This window comes from Pristiophorus japonicus, chromosome 19 (assembly GCF_044704955.1).
Source record: "Pristiophorus japonicus isolate sPriJap1 chromosome 19, sPriJap1.hap1, whole genome shotgun sequence".
Classification (NCBI taxonomy): Eukaryota; Metazoa; Chordata; class Chondrichthyes; family Pristiophoridae; genus Pristiophorus; species Pristiophorus japonicus.
This window is the reverse complement of record NC_091995.1, coordinates 21,944,482-21,959,583: the sequence shown is the minus strand read 5'-3', so window position 1 is coordinate 21,959,583 and position 15,102 is coordinate 21,944,482. Positions and strand designations below refer to the sequence as shown.

Sequence of the window (15,102 nt, the reverse complement as noted above, 5' to 3'; positions counted from 1 at the left end):
GCCCTGTGTCCCGTCAAGGGAGGCTCCTGCAAAAATCGCCTTTTATCAGGCCATTCGAGGTAATCTAACACCTGTGAGTGGAGCCTGCTTGTTTAACAGGATCAGGTTCGACAGGCTAGCAACTTGCCAGATGGCAGCTTAACCCTTTTCAAGCCCCAGGGTCAGTTTTGGTTCCAGCTCGCGCTCTCTCTCTTGTATCTCCTCTCCTCTCAATGTGTAGTTACTGTAATTAGATCTGTAACTCGTTGCTGAGAATTTCCTTCGAAACCAGCCCATCTGGACTGTAACAACTCTGTTGCCCGTGTGTGTGTGTGGTTTTCTAATCGCTTTGCTCTCTCTTTCACATGGTCTCTTGCTGTTCTTCTATTTGTAACTCTGCGTTTGTGTGTGTGTGTGTGTTCCTCTCTCACTTCTGTGTGTGCGTGACTCTGTATGGGAGTCTTACTAAGTGTGTGTTTGGTTGTGTATGTTGGGGTGGGGGGGGAGCGACACAGTGTGTGTGTCTCTCTTGGTGGGTTTGTGATTGTGTGTTTTGGCGGGGGAGGAGTGTGTGTGTGTGTCTCTCGTGTTTGTTCTGTGTGTCGGGGGTATGTGTGTCTCGGTGTGTTTTTGGTTCTGTGTGTCGGGGGTGTGTGTCTCGATGTGTTTTTGGTTGTGTGTTGGGGGTGTCTCTCGGTGTGTTTTTGGTTGTGTGTTGGGGGTGTCTCTCGGTGTGTTTTTGGTTGTGTGTGACGGGGGTGTGTATCTCTCGGTGTGTTTTTGGTTGTGTGTGACGGGGGTGTGTATCTCTCGGTGTGTTTTTGGTTGTGTGTTGGGGGTGTCTCTCGGTGTGTTTTTGGTTGTGTGTGTTGGGGGTGTGTGTGTGTCTCGGTGTGTTTTTGGTTGTGTGTGACGGGTGAGTGTCACTCGATGTGTTTTTGGTTGTGTGTGACGGGTGAATGTCACTCGATGTGTATTTGGTTGTGTGTGACGGGTGAGTGTCACTCGATGTGTATTTGGTTGTGTGTGACGGGTGTGTGTCTCGGTGTGTTTTTGGTTGTGTGTGACGGGTGTGTGTCTCTCGGTGTGTTTTTGGTTGTGTGTGACGGGTGTGTGTCTCTCGATGTGTTTTTGGTTGTGTGTTGGGGGTGTGTCTCGGTGTGTTTTTGGTTGTGTGTGACGGGTGAGTGTCACTCGATGTGTATTTGGTTGTGTGTGACGGGTGTGTGTCTCTTGGTGTGTATTTGGTTGTGTGTGACGGGTGTGTGTCTCGGTGTGTTTTTGGTTGTGTGTGACGTGTGTGTGTCTCTCGGTGTGTTTTTGGTTGTGTGTGACGGGTGTGTGTCTCTTGGTGTGTTTTTGGTTGTGTGTGATGGGTGTGTGTCTCTCGGTGTGTTTTTGGTTGTGTGTGACGGGTGTGTGTTTCTCGGTGTGTTTTTGGTTGTGTGTGACGGGTGTGTGTCTCTCGGTGTGTTTTTGGTTGTGTGTTGGGGGTGTCTCTCGGTGTGTTTTTGGTTGGGGGTGTCTCTCGGTGTGTTTTTGGTTGTATGTGACGGGTGTGTGTCTCTTGGTGTGTATTTGGTTGTGTGTGACGGGTGTGTGTCTCTTGGTGTGTATTTGGTTGTGTGTGACAGGTGTGTGTCTCTTGGTGTGTATTTGGTTGTGTGTGACGGGTGTGTGTCTCTTGGTGTGTATTTGGTTGTGTGTGACGGGTGTGTGTCTCTTGGTGTATATTTGGTTGTGTGTGACGGGTGTGTATCTCTCGTTGTGTATTTCGTTGTGTGTGACGGGGGGGGTGTCTCTGTGTATTTTTGTTTTTCTCTCTCTCTTTCGCTGTTGAACTTTCTCGTCACTATGTGCCACAGACTGTCACGGGAGATTGCTACTGAGAATGTGGCTGTCGGAACTTGAGATTCTCTGCTGCAAACAGTTTGAGCACTGCTTTACAGTGTGCTTTCATTTCGGTGTTGGGTTTTCATGCCTGGTATATCTTTGGGTTTAGCATTGATTGAAAGAGGTGAAAGAAAGTAAGATTTGGATTTATACTTTTCACAACTGCAGGATGTCCCAAAGCACTTTACAGCCAATGAAATACTTTTGGAGCGTAGTCACTGTTGTAATGTAGGACGTGGCAGCCAACTTACGCACAGCAAGGTCCCACAAATGGCAATAATGACCAGATCATCTGTTTTAGTGCTGTTGGTTGAGGGATTAATATTAGCCAGGTCACTGGGGAGAACACCTCTGCTCTTCTTCAAAATAGTGGCCATGTGATCTTTTATGTCCACCTGAGAGAGCAGACGGGGCCTCGGTTTAATGTTTCATCTGAAAGACGGCACCTCCAGCAGTGCAGCACTCCCTCAGCACTGCACTGGAGTGTCAGCCTTGATTATGTGCTCAAGTCCCTAGAGTGGGACCTTAACCCACAACATAAGAAATAGGAGCAGGAGTAGGCCATTTGGCCCCTCGAGCCTGCCCAGCCATTTAATGAGATCATGGTCTCTTGCTGTTCTTCTATTTGTAACTCTGCGTTTGTGTGTGTGTGTGTTCCTCTCTCACTTCTGTGTGTGTGTGACTCTGTATGGGAGTCTTACTAAGTGTGTGTTTGGTTGTGTGTGTTGGGGGGGGGGCAGTGTGTGTGTCTCTCTTGGTGGGTTTGTGGTTGTGTGTTTTGGCGGGGGAGGAGTGTGTGTGTGTGTGTGTGTGTCTCTCGATGTGTTTGTTCTGTGTGTCTGGGGTATGTGTATCTCTCGGTGTGTTTTTGGTTGTGTGTGATGGGGGGGGGGGGGGGGAGTGTGTCTCGGTGTGTTTTTGGTTGTGTGTGACGGGGGTGTGTCCCTCTCGGTGTGTGTTTGGTTGTGTGACACGAGGGGGTGTCTCTCGTGTGTCGGGGGTGTGTGTCTTGGTGTGTTTTTGGTTGTGTGTGTTGGGGGGCTATCTCGGTGTGTTTTTGGTTGTGTGTGACGGGGGGGTGTCTGTGTTTTTGGTTGTGTGTGACGGGGGTTTTCTCTCTCGGTGTGTGACGGGGGTGGGGGGGTGTGTGTCTCTCGGTGTGTTTTTGGTTGTGTGTGACGGGGGGGGCGGGTGTCTCGGTGTGTTTTTGATTGTGTGTGACAGGAGTATCTCGGTCTGTTTTTGGTTGTGTGTGTGACAGGAGTGTCTCTCTCGATGTGTTCTTGGTTGTGTGTGTCGGGGGTGTGTGTCTCTCGATGTGTTTTTGGTTGTGTGACACGGGGGTGTGTGTCTCTCGGTGTGTTTTTGGTTGTGTGTGTCGGGGGTGCCTCTCGGTGTGTTTTTGGTTGTGTGTGTCGGGGGTGTCTCGGTGTGTTTTTGGTTGTGTGTGACGGGTGTGTGCCTCTTGGTGTGTATTTGGTTGTGTGTGACGGGTGTGTGTGTCTCGGTGTGTGACGGGTGTGTGTCTCTCGGTGTGTTTTTGGTTGTGTGTGTCGGGGGTGTGTGTCTCTCGGTGTGTTTTTGGTTGTGTGTGTCGAGGGTGTCTCTCGGTGTGTTTTTGGTTGTGTGTGACGGGTGTGTGTATTTGGTTGTGTGTGACGGGGGTGTGTCTCTCGGTGTGTATTTGGTTGTGTGTGACGGGTGTGTGCCTCTTGGTGTGTATTTGGTTGTGTGTGACGGGTGTGTATCTCTCGGTGTGTATTTGGTTGTGTGTGACGGGGGGGTGTCTCTGTGTATTTTTGTTTTTCTCTCTGTTTCGCTGTTGAACTTTCTCGTCAGTATGTGCCACAGACTGTCACGGGAGATTGCTACTGAGAATGTGGCTGTCGGAACTTGAGATTCTCTGCTGCAAACCAGTTTGAGCACTGCTTTACAGTGTGCTTTCATTTCGGTGTTGGGTTTTCATGCCTGGTATATCTTTGGGTTTAGCATTGATTGAAAGAGGTGAAAGAAAGTAAGATTTGGATTTATACTTTTCACAACCACCGGATGTCCCAAAGCGCTTTACAGCCGATTAAATACTTTTGGAGCGTAGTCACTGTTGTAATGTAGGAAACGTGGCAGCCAACTTGCGCACAGCAAGGTCCCACAAACGGCAATAATGACCAGATCATCTGTTTTAGTGCTGTTGGTTGAGGGATTAATATTAGCCAGATCACTGGGGAGAACACCTCTGCTCTTCTTCAAAATAGTGGCCATGTGATCTTTTATGTCCACCTGAGAGAGCAGACGGGGCCTCAGTTTAATGTTTCATCTGAAAGATGGCACCTCCAGCAGTGCAGCACTCCCTCAGCACTGCACTGGAGTGTCAGCCTTGATTATATGCTCAAGTCCCTAGAGTGGGACCTTAACCCGCAACATAAGAAATAGGAGCAGGAGTAGGCCATTTGGCCCCTCGAGCCTGCCCAGCCATTTAATGAGATCATGGCTGATCTGATCTTGGGCTCAGCTGCACTTCGTGCCCGCTCCGCCTAACCCTTGACTCCCTTATTGTCCAAGAGACCTTCTGACTCAGAGGCGAGAGAGCTATCCACTTAGCCACAGCTGACACCGAGCTGATCCCCTGTCGCAGTGTTGTGTCTCGCGCCACCTGGGGCTGCACACGCCCTTGCCAGCTTCAATCCTCCCACACTCTGTGTCGCACCCAGTGAATGAGTCAGTCTGGGGATCACTCGTTCCATTACGAGTCTCTGTGAAACCTAGGGTCTGGAGGGAGCCTGCTCAAGATGATCAGAGACCCTCACCACCTTCACTACTCCCACAAGTACCACGGCCTTTTTTTGAGCCCGTGACCAAGAATGTTCATGGCATTCTAGTCAAAGCTCGCTTGAATCCCCTCCCTAAACCTCCCTGACTCTCTCCCCTTCTTTAAAAAAAATACTTTCATTTCACGACCACCGGACATCTCAAAGCGCCTTGCAGCCAATTAAGTGCTTTTGGAGTGTGGTCACTGTTGTAATGTGGGAAACGGGGCAGCCAATTTGTGCACAGCAAGCTCCCACAGACAGCAACCTGTTAATGACAGGAGAATCTGTTTCTTTGTGATGTTGATTGAGGAATAAATATTGTCTGGGACACCGGGGATAACTCCCCTGCTCCTCTTCGAAATAGTGCCATGGGATCTATTATATCCACCTGCGAGAGCAGACGGGGCCTCGGTTTAACATCTCTCAAAAAATGTAGCCTTTGGACACTGCTTAAAATCTTCCTCTTTGACCAAGCTTTTGGTCTCCTGTCCTAATATCTCCTTATGTGGCTCGCTGTCAAATTCTCATTGATAACTCTCCTGTGAAGCGCCTTGGGACATTGTTACTATGTTAAAGACGCAATGCAAATGCAAATTCTTCTGAGTCCACGGCCAGATCAGCCATGATCTTGTTGAATGGCGGAGCAGGCTCGAGGGGCTAGATGGCCTACTCCTGTTCCTAATTCTTATGTTCTTATGTTCCAAGTCGTTAATATAAATTGTAAATAGTTGGGGTCCCAGCACTGATCCCTGCGACACCCCACGTTACTGATTGCCAACCAGAGAATGAACCATTTATCCCGACTCTCTGTTTTCTGTTTGTCAACCAATCTTCTATCCATGCTAATATATTACCCCCAACCCCGTGAATGCAAGATCTTTCTTCGTATGGCACTGGGTGTGGAGTATATGGTGTGCTAATGGGGTTACCTGTCTGCCAGGCAGGTGTGACACATGCCTGCAAGGGTTTATTTCCCCCTTGTGAAGCTCCAGATCTAGAATTATTCTGCAGGAGCTGCATTGTGCTCACTCTCGGAGTTGCATGAGTCAGAGGCTTTGCAAGGAAAACAAGGGAAACAGCTGGCTCGTCTCTGGGTGAAGTGAGCAAGAGTTTGGAATGATGCAGAGCAGCTGTGATTAGCTGAGCGAGGCCCGTCGCCCTCAGAGGCCCCATAATGTGGATATGTGAACTGGATATATGGAAATAAAGACAGTGAAGTGAACTGGATATATGAAAATGTATAAGCCATGGAAAAATAACTAAGAGAATGTAAGATTGCAAATAATACAACATCAGCACAATTAACAGACTTTCTCAAGGTTTTAAGTTACTAATCATGCCAGTATAAATTGTAACATGAACTGGATATATGAAAATACAACATCAGCACAATTAACAGACTTTATCAAGGTTTTAAGTTACTTATCATGCCAGTATAAATTGTAACATTTACAAGTAATGTGTAAGAAAGCTACTTGTAAGAAACAGATGCTGTAATCACTTGCCCGTATTTAATTGGGCAAAGAAGGCCAGGTATCGGCTAATGAGTGGACAAAGGGAAGGAGGGGTCACAAAAGATAGGGTGAACTAAATGTCTTTCAATTGTATTCTGTACTGAAAAATTGTATAAATATTGCGCCTCTATGTTGTAACAACACTTGTCCGTAGGAAGTGTGTACGCTCTATCAAGAGAGTATTTCTTCTGTCTGATAAGTCTCGGCCGGTGAGAGAAATTAATAAAGACTGCTTTGTTACAAGCTCCTTTGGTGTTCGCCTCAGTGTATTCACTGAAACAGATTGAAGGAAAAGAATCCAGAAATCAACATTTGGTGTCAGAAGTGGGATCTCAACGGACGACTGCCGAAAACTCGCGAATTAAGAGCCAGACTAGCCTTGGACGAGACGAGGGGAAAGTGGCCACTGGAGTAAGTATACTTTCAATACTGCTCCAGTTTCCCCCGGTTTCAAAAGTCTGAGGAAAGTTTAGCCACTCGCTGGTTCTCAGGTAGTGTCTGAACGAGATCCAGGTCAATCTGAGGGCAGCACTCTCACTTCCAACTGCATTTCCATGAGAAGATTCACTGAAATGACACTTTAAAGGGAGCAAGGAGATCAGGATGCCCAGCATCTAGCCGGGCTGGCATGCACTCTGCCGGGTGAGGGCAAGTTCTGGGCCAGGCCAGCTGTGTAAGGTCCCGGCCAGCTCTGGGACTGCCAGGTAGGGGCGATGGGCAGGTGAGTGGTGCTGGACAGGGTCAGACAGCCAAGTGAGTACGTAGGATTACATCGGATATAGGGCACAGAAACAGGCCATTCGGCCCAACCACTCCATGCCGGTGTTTATGCACCACTCGAGCCTCCTCCCGTCTTTCCTCATCTAACTCTATCAGCATAACCCTCTATTCCCTTCTCTCACATATGTTGTTCCAGACTCCCCTTAAATGTATCTATACTATTCGTTTCAACCACTCCCTGTGGTAGTGAGTTCCACATTCTCACCACTCTCTGGGTAAAGAAGTTTCTTCTGAATTCCCGATTTGATTTATTGGTGACTATCTTATATTGATGGCCTCTAGTTATGCTCTTCCCCATCTGGAAACACTTTGTATCCACTCTATCAAAACGTTTCACGATTTTAAAGACCTCCATTAGGTCATCCCTGAGTCTTGCCTTTTCAAAAGAAGAGAGAGTATTGAAGGGTATGGTCAGACCAGCATGTGAGTATTGGTGGGTAGTGTTAGATAGACACGTGAGTATTGGTGGGTAGTGTTAGACACGTGAGTATTGGTGGGTAGTGTTAGATAGACACGTGAGTATTGGTGGGTAGTGTTAGATAGACACGTGAGAATTGGTGGGTAGTGTTAGATAGACACGTGAGTATTGGTGGGTAGTGTTAGATAGACATGTGAGTATTGGTGGGAAGTGTTAGACATGTGAGTATTGGTGGGTAGTGTTAGATAGATATGTGAGTATTGGTGGGTAGTGTTAGATAGACACGTGAGAATTGGTGGGTAGTGTTAGATAGACACGTGAGTATTGGTGGGTAGTGTTAGACACGTGAGTATTGGTGGGTAGTGTTAGATAGACACATGAGTATTGGTGGGTAGTGTTAGATAGACACATGAGTATTGGTGGGTAGTGTTAGATAGACACATGAGTATTGGTGGGTAGTGTTAGATAGACACTGGAGTATTGGTGGGTAGTGTTAGATAGACATGTCAGTATTGGTGGGTAGTTTTAGATAGACATGTCAGTATTGGTGGATAGTGTTAGATAGACATGTCAGTATTGGTGGGTAGTTTTAGATAGACATGTCAGTATTGGTGGGTAGTGTTAGATAGACATGTGAGTATTGGTGGGTAGTGTTAGATAGACATGTCAGTATTGGTGGGTAGTGTTAGATAGACATGTGAGTATTGGTGGGTAGTGTTAGATAGACATGTGAGTATTGGTGGGTAGTGTTAGATAGACACGTGAGTATTGGTGGGTAGTGTTAGATAGACACGTGAGTATTGGTGGGTAGTGTTCGATAGACATGTGAGTATTGGTGGGTAGTGTTAAATAGACATGTGAGTATTGGTGGGTAGTGTTAGATAGACACGTGAGTATTGGTGGGTAGTGTTAGATAGACACGTGAGTATTGGTGGGTAGTGTTAGATAGACACGTGAGTATTTGTGGGTAGTGTTCGATAGACAAGTGAGTATTGGTGGGTAGTGTTAGATAGACACGTGAGTATTGGTGGGTAGTGTTAGATAGACACGTGAGTATTGGTGGGTAGTGTTCGATAGACATGTGAGTATTGGTGGGTAGTGTTAGATAGACACGTGAGTATTGGTGGGTAGTGTTAGATAGACACGTGAGTATTGGTGGGTAGTGTTAGATAGACACGTGAGTATTGGTGGGTAGTGTTAGATAGACACGTGAGTATTGGTGGGTAGTGTTAGATAGACACGTGAGTATTGGTGGGTAGTGTTCGATAGACATGTGAGTATTGGTGGGTAGTGTTAGATAGACACGTGAGTATTTGTGGGTAGTGTTCGATAGACATGTGAGTATTGGTGGGTAGTGTTAGATAGACACGTGAGTATTGGTGGGTAGTGTTAGACAGACATGTGAGTGCGACTAAGTTCTGGGACTGCCAGCTCGGGCCAGCTGAACAGTAGACTGCAGGCAGGCGGGTGCGTGGCGTGGTGGGGAAGGAGTGCGGGGTTTGGGGGAACGGAGAGGTAGGTCGGGGAGGGCTGCCGGTTGCTGCTGCCTTGGATCCTAGGGTGTTTGCGCGCCAACTTCACAGCTTGCATTCACCTTGCCCACAGCTGTGCATTGGATCTGACCAGACATCTGGGAAGGGTCTGAATGTCCCCACCTCCACTCCCATAGCAGGGTTTTATGGTCAGTACATGAGGCGGAGAGGTTTAGGGAGGGAATTATAGAGCTGAAGTCCTCGACAGCTGATGGTACGGCGGCTAATGGTGAGTCGAAGGAAGTGGGGATTGGGCGAGATATTGCTGTGAATTTACTGGAACTGAAGATTACAGATCACTCCCTCCATCTCCATGTTCCTGGTGCTCCTGTAGACGTCATTCCCGGAATTGTGTGATATTTGCATGCCGCTCTTGTATTCATTTTGCTGTTTGAAAAGCCGTGTAAAAGCAGTTAACTGGCGAACCCTCAGATTCAGGCAGGCTGCATGTGGTTCGCGTAATGAGCATGAATGACAGGCTGGGGACGGTTTGCTGTGAAGGGACAGGGTCAGATAGTCACGTACTTTGATGGCCATCCTCTCGTGCCTATTGACACCCTCACAGCATGTGACCCGAGTGTAACGTGTCCTCATTAACCCCGTCTCTTCCCCTCTCCCATTTGCACTGAGCTGGTCCCCATTTACCCCGTCACTACCTTTCATCAACGTACACGGAACCTAGCTACCCATATTAACCCTGTCACTACCATTAAAAAAAAAATAATTCATGGGATGTGGGTGTCGCTGGCAAGGCCCACCTTTGTTGCCCATCCCTAATCCTATTGGAGGGAATTAACCCTGCTGCTGTATTTGCTCCCATTTACAGCAAGTACACGCAAGAGTTCATTATTAATGCTGCAGTCTCCAGTGTCCACATCTCAGGTCAGATACAGCACGGGTTAGATACAGAGTAAAGCTCTCTCTACTCTGTCCCATCAAACACTCCCAGGGCAGGGTACAGCACGGGTTAGATACAGAGTAAAGCTCCCTCAACACTGTCCTATCAAACACTCCCAGGGCAGGGTACAGCACGGGTTAGATACAGAGTAAAGCTCCCTCAACACTGTCCTATCAAACACTCCCAGGGCAGGGTACAGCATGGGTTAGATACAGAGTAAAGCTCCCTCAACACTGTCCTATCAAACACTCCCAGGGCAGGGTACAGCACGGGTTAGATACAGAGTAAAGCTCCCTCAACACTGTCCTATCAAACACTCCCAGGGCAGGGTACAGCACGGGTTAGATACAGAGTAAAGCTCCCTCTACACTGTCCTATCAAACACTCCCAGGGCAGGGTACAGCACGGGTTAGATACAGAGAAAGCTTCCTCTACACTGCCCCGTCAAACACTCCCAGGGCAGGTACAGCATGGGTTAGATACAGAGTAAAGCTCCCTCTACACTGCCCTGTCAAACACTCCCAGGGCATGTACAGCACGGGTTAGATACAGAGTAAAGCTCCCTCTAAACTGCCCCAGTGGGATGAACTGGACAGCTCTTTCAAAGAGCCGGCACAGGCACGACGGGCCGAATGGCCTCGTTCTGAGCTATGTCATTCTATGAACAAAGCCCTCCCTGTACACTCATTTCAGTGTGCTCTGCTGCACCATCTGGTTGAGGACAGACAGACACCTCCCGGCCTGTCTGATGTCGATGTTCTTCTGCGGTGATTGACGAGTCCTGGAGTCCACGCACAGGAGCTTGTTTTGTTCAGGAGGCGAGTCCGATAGGGTGAAATGCAGGGCCTGTTATCTTGGCATTAACCTGCCTGGCAAAGAACAAGGGTTGGCGCCAGGTGTCGACACCCTTTGGCACATCACCATCAAGCGGCTTGTGTCGGCCATGCTTAATTCTTGCTCAGGATGGCTTCCCCTGGATGTGTACAGATCCACTAATCACTGGAAAGCCTGGTAGACTTCAAGCAGCAGTATAGAGTACAAAAGCGTGGAAATGATCATGAACCTGTATAAAGAACTGGTTCGGCCTTGACTTAGAGTACTGTGTCCAATTCTGGGCACCACACTTTCGGAAGGATGTGAAGGCCTTGGAGAGAGGGAGCAGAAAAGTTTTACAAGAATGTCTTAGTTCGGTTGATAGACTGGAGAAGCTGAGGTTGTTCTTGGAGCAGAGAAGGTTGAGAGGAGATTTGATCGAGGTGTTCAAAATCATGAGGGGTCTGGACAGAGTGGATAGAGAGAAACTGTTCCCACAGGCATATAAGGGTCGAGAACCAGAGGACACAGATTTAAGGTGATTGGCAAAAGAACCAAAGGCAACATGAGGGGAAATGTTTTTACGCAGCGAGTGGTTAGGATCTGGAATGTACTGCCTGGAAGGGTGATGGAGGCAGACTCAATCACTGCTTTCAAAAGGGAATTGGATAAGTACCTGAAAGAAAAAAATGTGCATGGCTATGGGGAAAGGGTGGGGGAGTTGAGGGACTTTTGCAGAGAGTGGGCACTGGCTCAAGGGGCCAAATGGCCAACTTCCGTGCTGTAACCATTCTATGATTCTATCATTTAGCATGGGACGTTGAATCACTGTTTCTTTTATTGCCTTTTAAAAAGAAAGACTTGCATATATACAGCACCGTTCACGGCCACAGGACGTCCCAAAGCGCTTTACAGCCAACAAAGTACTTTTTGAAGTGTAGTCACTGATGTAATGTAGGAAACGCGGCAGCAAATTTGCTCACAGCACTCTACACTGTTGGCATCTCCCCCTCTGACCCCGGGCTCTCCCCCTCTGACCCCGGGCTCTCCCCCTCTGACCCCGGGCTCTTCCCCCTCTGACGCTCTCCCCCTCTGACCCCGGGCACTCCTGCCCCTGACCCCCCGCCCTCGCCCCCTCACTCTGATGCTTTTCAGTTGTGGTTCGGTGGGTAGCACACTCGCCTGAGTCAGACGGTTGTGGGTTCAAGTCCCAATCCAGGGATTTAAAAAAAAATTTGTTCGCTGGATGGTCGTCGCTGGCAAGGTCAGCAATTATTGCCCATCCCTAATTGCCCTTGAGAAGGTGGTGGTGAGCCACCTTCTTGAACCGCTGCAGTCCGTGTGGTGAAGGTGCTCCTAAATTGCTGTTGGGGGAGGGAGTTCCAGGATTGTGACCCAGCGCTGGTATGACTCCAGCAAGTGGCGAGTTTTCCCCTTGATTCCCATTGACTTCAGTTTTACTAGTGCTGCTTGGTGCTGCCTTGATGTCAGTCACTCTCACCTCGCCTCTGTATGGACCAAGGCTGCAATGGAGCCGAGTAGTCCTGGCGGAACCCAAACTGGACATCGGTGAGCAGGTTATTGGTGAGTAAGTGCCGATGGATAGCACTGTTGACACCTTCCATCACTTTGCTGATGATTGAGAGTAGACTGATGGGGCGGTTTTGGCTGATTGGATTTCTCCTGCTTTTTGTGGACAGGACATATCTGGGTAGTTTTCCACATTGTCGGGTAGATGCCAGTGTTGTAGCTGTACTGGAACAGCTTGGCTAGAGGCGCGGCTAGTTCTGGAGCACAAGTCTTCAGCCCAACAGCCGGGATGTTGTCGGGGCCCATAGCCTTTACTGTATCCAGTGCGCTCAGCCGTTTCTTGATATCATGTGGAGTGAATCGAATTGGCTGAAGACTGGCTTCTGTGATGGTGAGGACCTCAGGAAGAGGCTGATATGAATCACCCACTCGGCATTTCTGGCTGAAGATGGTGGTAAATGCTTCAGCCTTGTCTTTTGTACTCACGTGCTGGGCTCCGCCATCATTGAGGATGGGAATATTCATGGAGCCTCCTCCTCCAGTCAGTTGTTTAATGGTCCACCACCATTCATGACTGGATGTGGCAGGACGACGGAGCTTTGATCTGATCCGTTGATTGTGAAATCGCTTAGCCTTGCCTATAGCATGTTTCTTCCGCTTTTTAGCATGCATGTAGTCCTGTGTCGTAGCTTCCCAGGTTGGCATCATATTTTCAGGTAAGCATGGTACTGCTCCTGGCGTGCTCTCCTGCACTCTTCATTGTGGTCGCTGAGGCGTGAGTCCGGGGATCAGCAGAGGCCTATAAAAGGCCACGAGAGGCAGCGGGTGTTCGTGGTCGCTGAGGCGTGAGTCCGGAGATCAGCAGAGGCCTATAAAATGCCGCGAGAGGCAGCGGGAGTTCGTGGTCGCTGAGGCGTGAGTCCGGGGATCAGCAGAGGCCTATAAAAGGCCGCTAGAGGCAGCGGGAGTTCGTGGTCGCTGAGGCGTGAGTCCGGGGATCAGCAGAGGCCTATAAAAGGCCGCTAGAGGCAGCGGGAGTTCGTGGTCGCTGAGGCGTGAGTCCGGGGATCAGCAGAGGCCTATAAAAGGCAGCGGGAGTTCGTGGTCGCTGAGGCGTGAGTCCGGGGATCAGCAGAGGCCTATAAAAGGCCGCGAGAGGCAGCGGGAGTTCGTGATCGCTGAGGCGTGAGTCCGGGGATCAGCAGAGGCCTATAAAAGGCCGCGAGAGGCAGCGGGAGTTCGTGGTCGCTGAGGCGTGAGTCCGGGGATCAGCAGAGGCCTATAAAAGGCCGCGAGAGGCAGCGGGAGTTCGTGGTCGCTGAGGCGTGAGTCCGGGGATCAGCAGAGGCCTATAAAAGGCCGCGAGAGGCAGCGGGAGTTCGTGGTCGCTGAGGCGTGAGTCCGGGGATCAGCAGAGGCCTATAAAAGGCCGCGAGAGGCAGCGGGAGTTCGTGGTCGCTGAGGAGTGAGTCCGGGGATCAGCAGAGGCCTATAAAAGGCCGCGAGAGACAGCGGGAGTTCGTGGTCGCTGAGGCGTGAGTCCGGGGATCAGCAGAGGCCTATAAAAGGCCGCGAGAGGCAGCGGGAGTTCGTGGTCGCTGAGGCGTGAGTCCGGGGATCAGCAGAGGCCTATAAAAGGCCGCGAGAGGCAGCGGGAGTTCGTGGTCGCTGAGGCGTGAGTCCGGGGATCAGCAGAGGCCTATAAAAGGCCGCGAGAGGCAGCGGGAGTTCGTGGTCGCTGAGGCGTGAGTCCGGGGATCAGCAGAGGCCTATAAAAGGCCGCGAGAGGCAGCGGGAGTTCGTGGTCGCTGAGGCGTGAGTACAAGAGGCCATCCGTGCAGCTATAGGGAGAAGGCAAAAAAGAAGTAGAAAGAAACAGAAAGGTGACGTCACAGCCTAGGGGGTAAGTGATTGGCTGGTGATTGGTGAGTAGCTTTTCTTTTTCTTTTTTTATATTAGTCAGTAACTTTTAACATTGTTGTTGCGAATTTAAGTGTATCTAAGGGTTAAGTCATGGCAGGAGAGCTCGGTCGGGTGTTATGCTCCTCCTGTACCATGTGGGAACTCAGGGACACTTCCGGTGTCCCTGACGATTATGTGTGCGGGAAGTGTATCCACCTCCAGCTCCTGACGGTCCGCGTTGCGGAATTGGAGCTGAGGGTGGATTCACTCTGGAGCATCCACGATGCTGAGAATGACGTGAGTAGCACGTGTATCGAGTTGGTCTTACCGCAGGAGAAGGGTTCACAGCCAGATAGGGAATGGAAGACCAGCAGGAAGAGTAGTGCAAGGAAGGTAGTGCAGGGGTCCCCTGTGGTCATCCCCCTGCAAAATAGATACACCGCTTTGAGTCCTGTTGGGGGGATGACTCATCAGGGGAGGGCAGCAGCAGCCAAGTTCATGGCACCGTGGCTGGCTCTGTTGCACTGGAGGGCAGCAAAAAGAGTGGGAGAGCGATAGTGATAGGGGATTCAATGGTGAGGGGAATAGATAGGCGTTTCTGCGGCCGCAACCGAGACTCCAGGATGGTATGTTGCCTCCCTGGTGCAAGGGTCAAGGATGTCTCGGAGCGGGTGCAGGACATTCTAAAAAGGGAGGGAGAACAGCCAGTTGTCGTGGTGCACATTGGTACCAACGACATAGGTTTAAAAAAAAAAGGGATGAGGTCCTACGAAACGAATTTAAGGAGCTAGGAGCTAAATTAAAAAGTAGGACCTCAAAAGTAGTAATCTCGGGATTGCTACCAGTGCCACGTGCTAGTCAGAGTAGGAATCGCAGGATAGCGCAGATGAATACGTGGCTTGAGCAGTGGTGCAGCAGGGAGGGATTCAAATTCCTGGGGCATTGGAACCGGTTCTGGGGGAGGTGGGACCAGTCCAACCCAATGGTCTGCACCTGGGCAAGACCGGAACCAATGTCCTAGGGGGAGTGTTTGCTA

The 15,102-nt window shown here is 49.7% G+C and overlaps 1 protein-coding gene across 7 annotated transcripts in view; it reads left to right on the top strand.

Moving 5' to 3' along the window:
* The window catches only part of mgat1b (alpha-1,3-mannosyl-glycoprotein 2-beta-N-acetylglucosaminyltransferase b), a 55,814-nt gene that overhangs the window by 32,582 nt on the left and 8,130 nt on the right, over positions 1–15,102 (top strand). The window contains exon 3 of one of the 7 annotated variants that reach the window (XM_070861382.1): positions 6,438–6,604. The exons of the other annotated variants lie outside the window; for them this stretch is intronic. The gene's annotated coding sequence lies outside the window, so the exon portion shown is untranslated. The remainder of the gene's footprint in view (positions 1–6,437; positions 6,605–15,102) is intronic. 7 annotated transcript variants of the gene reach the window in all.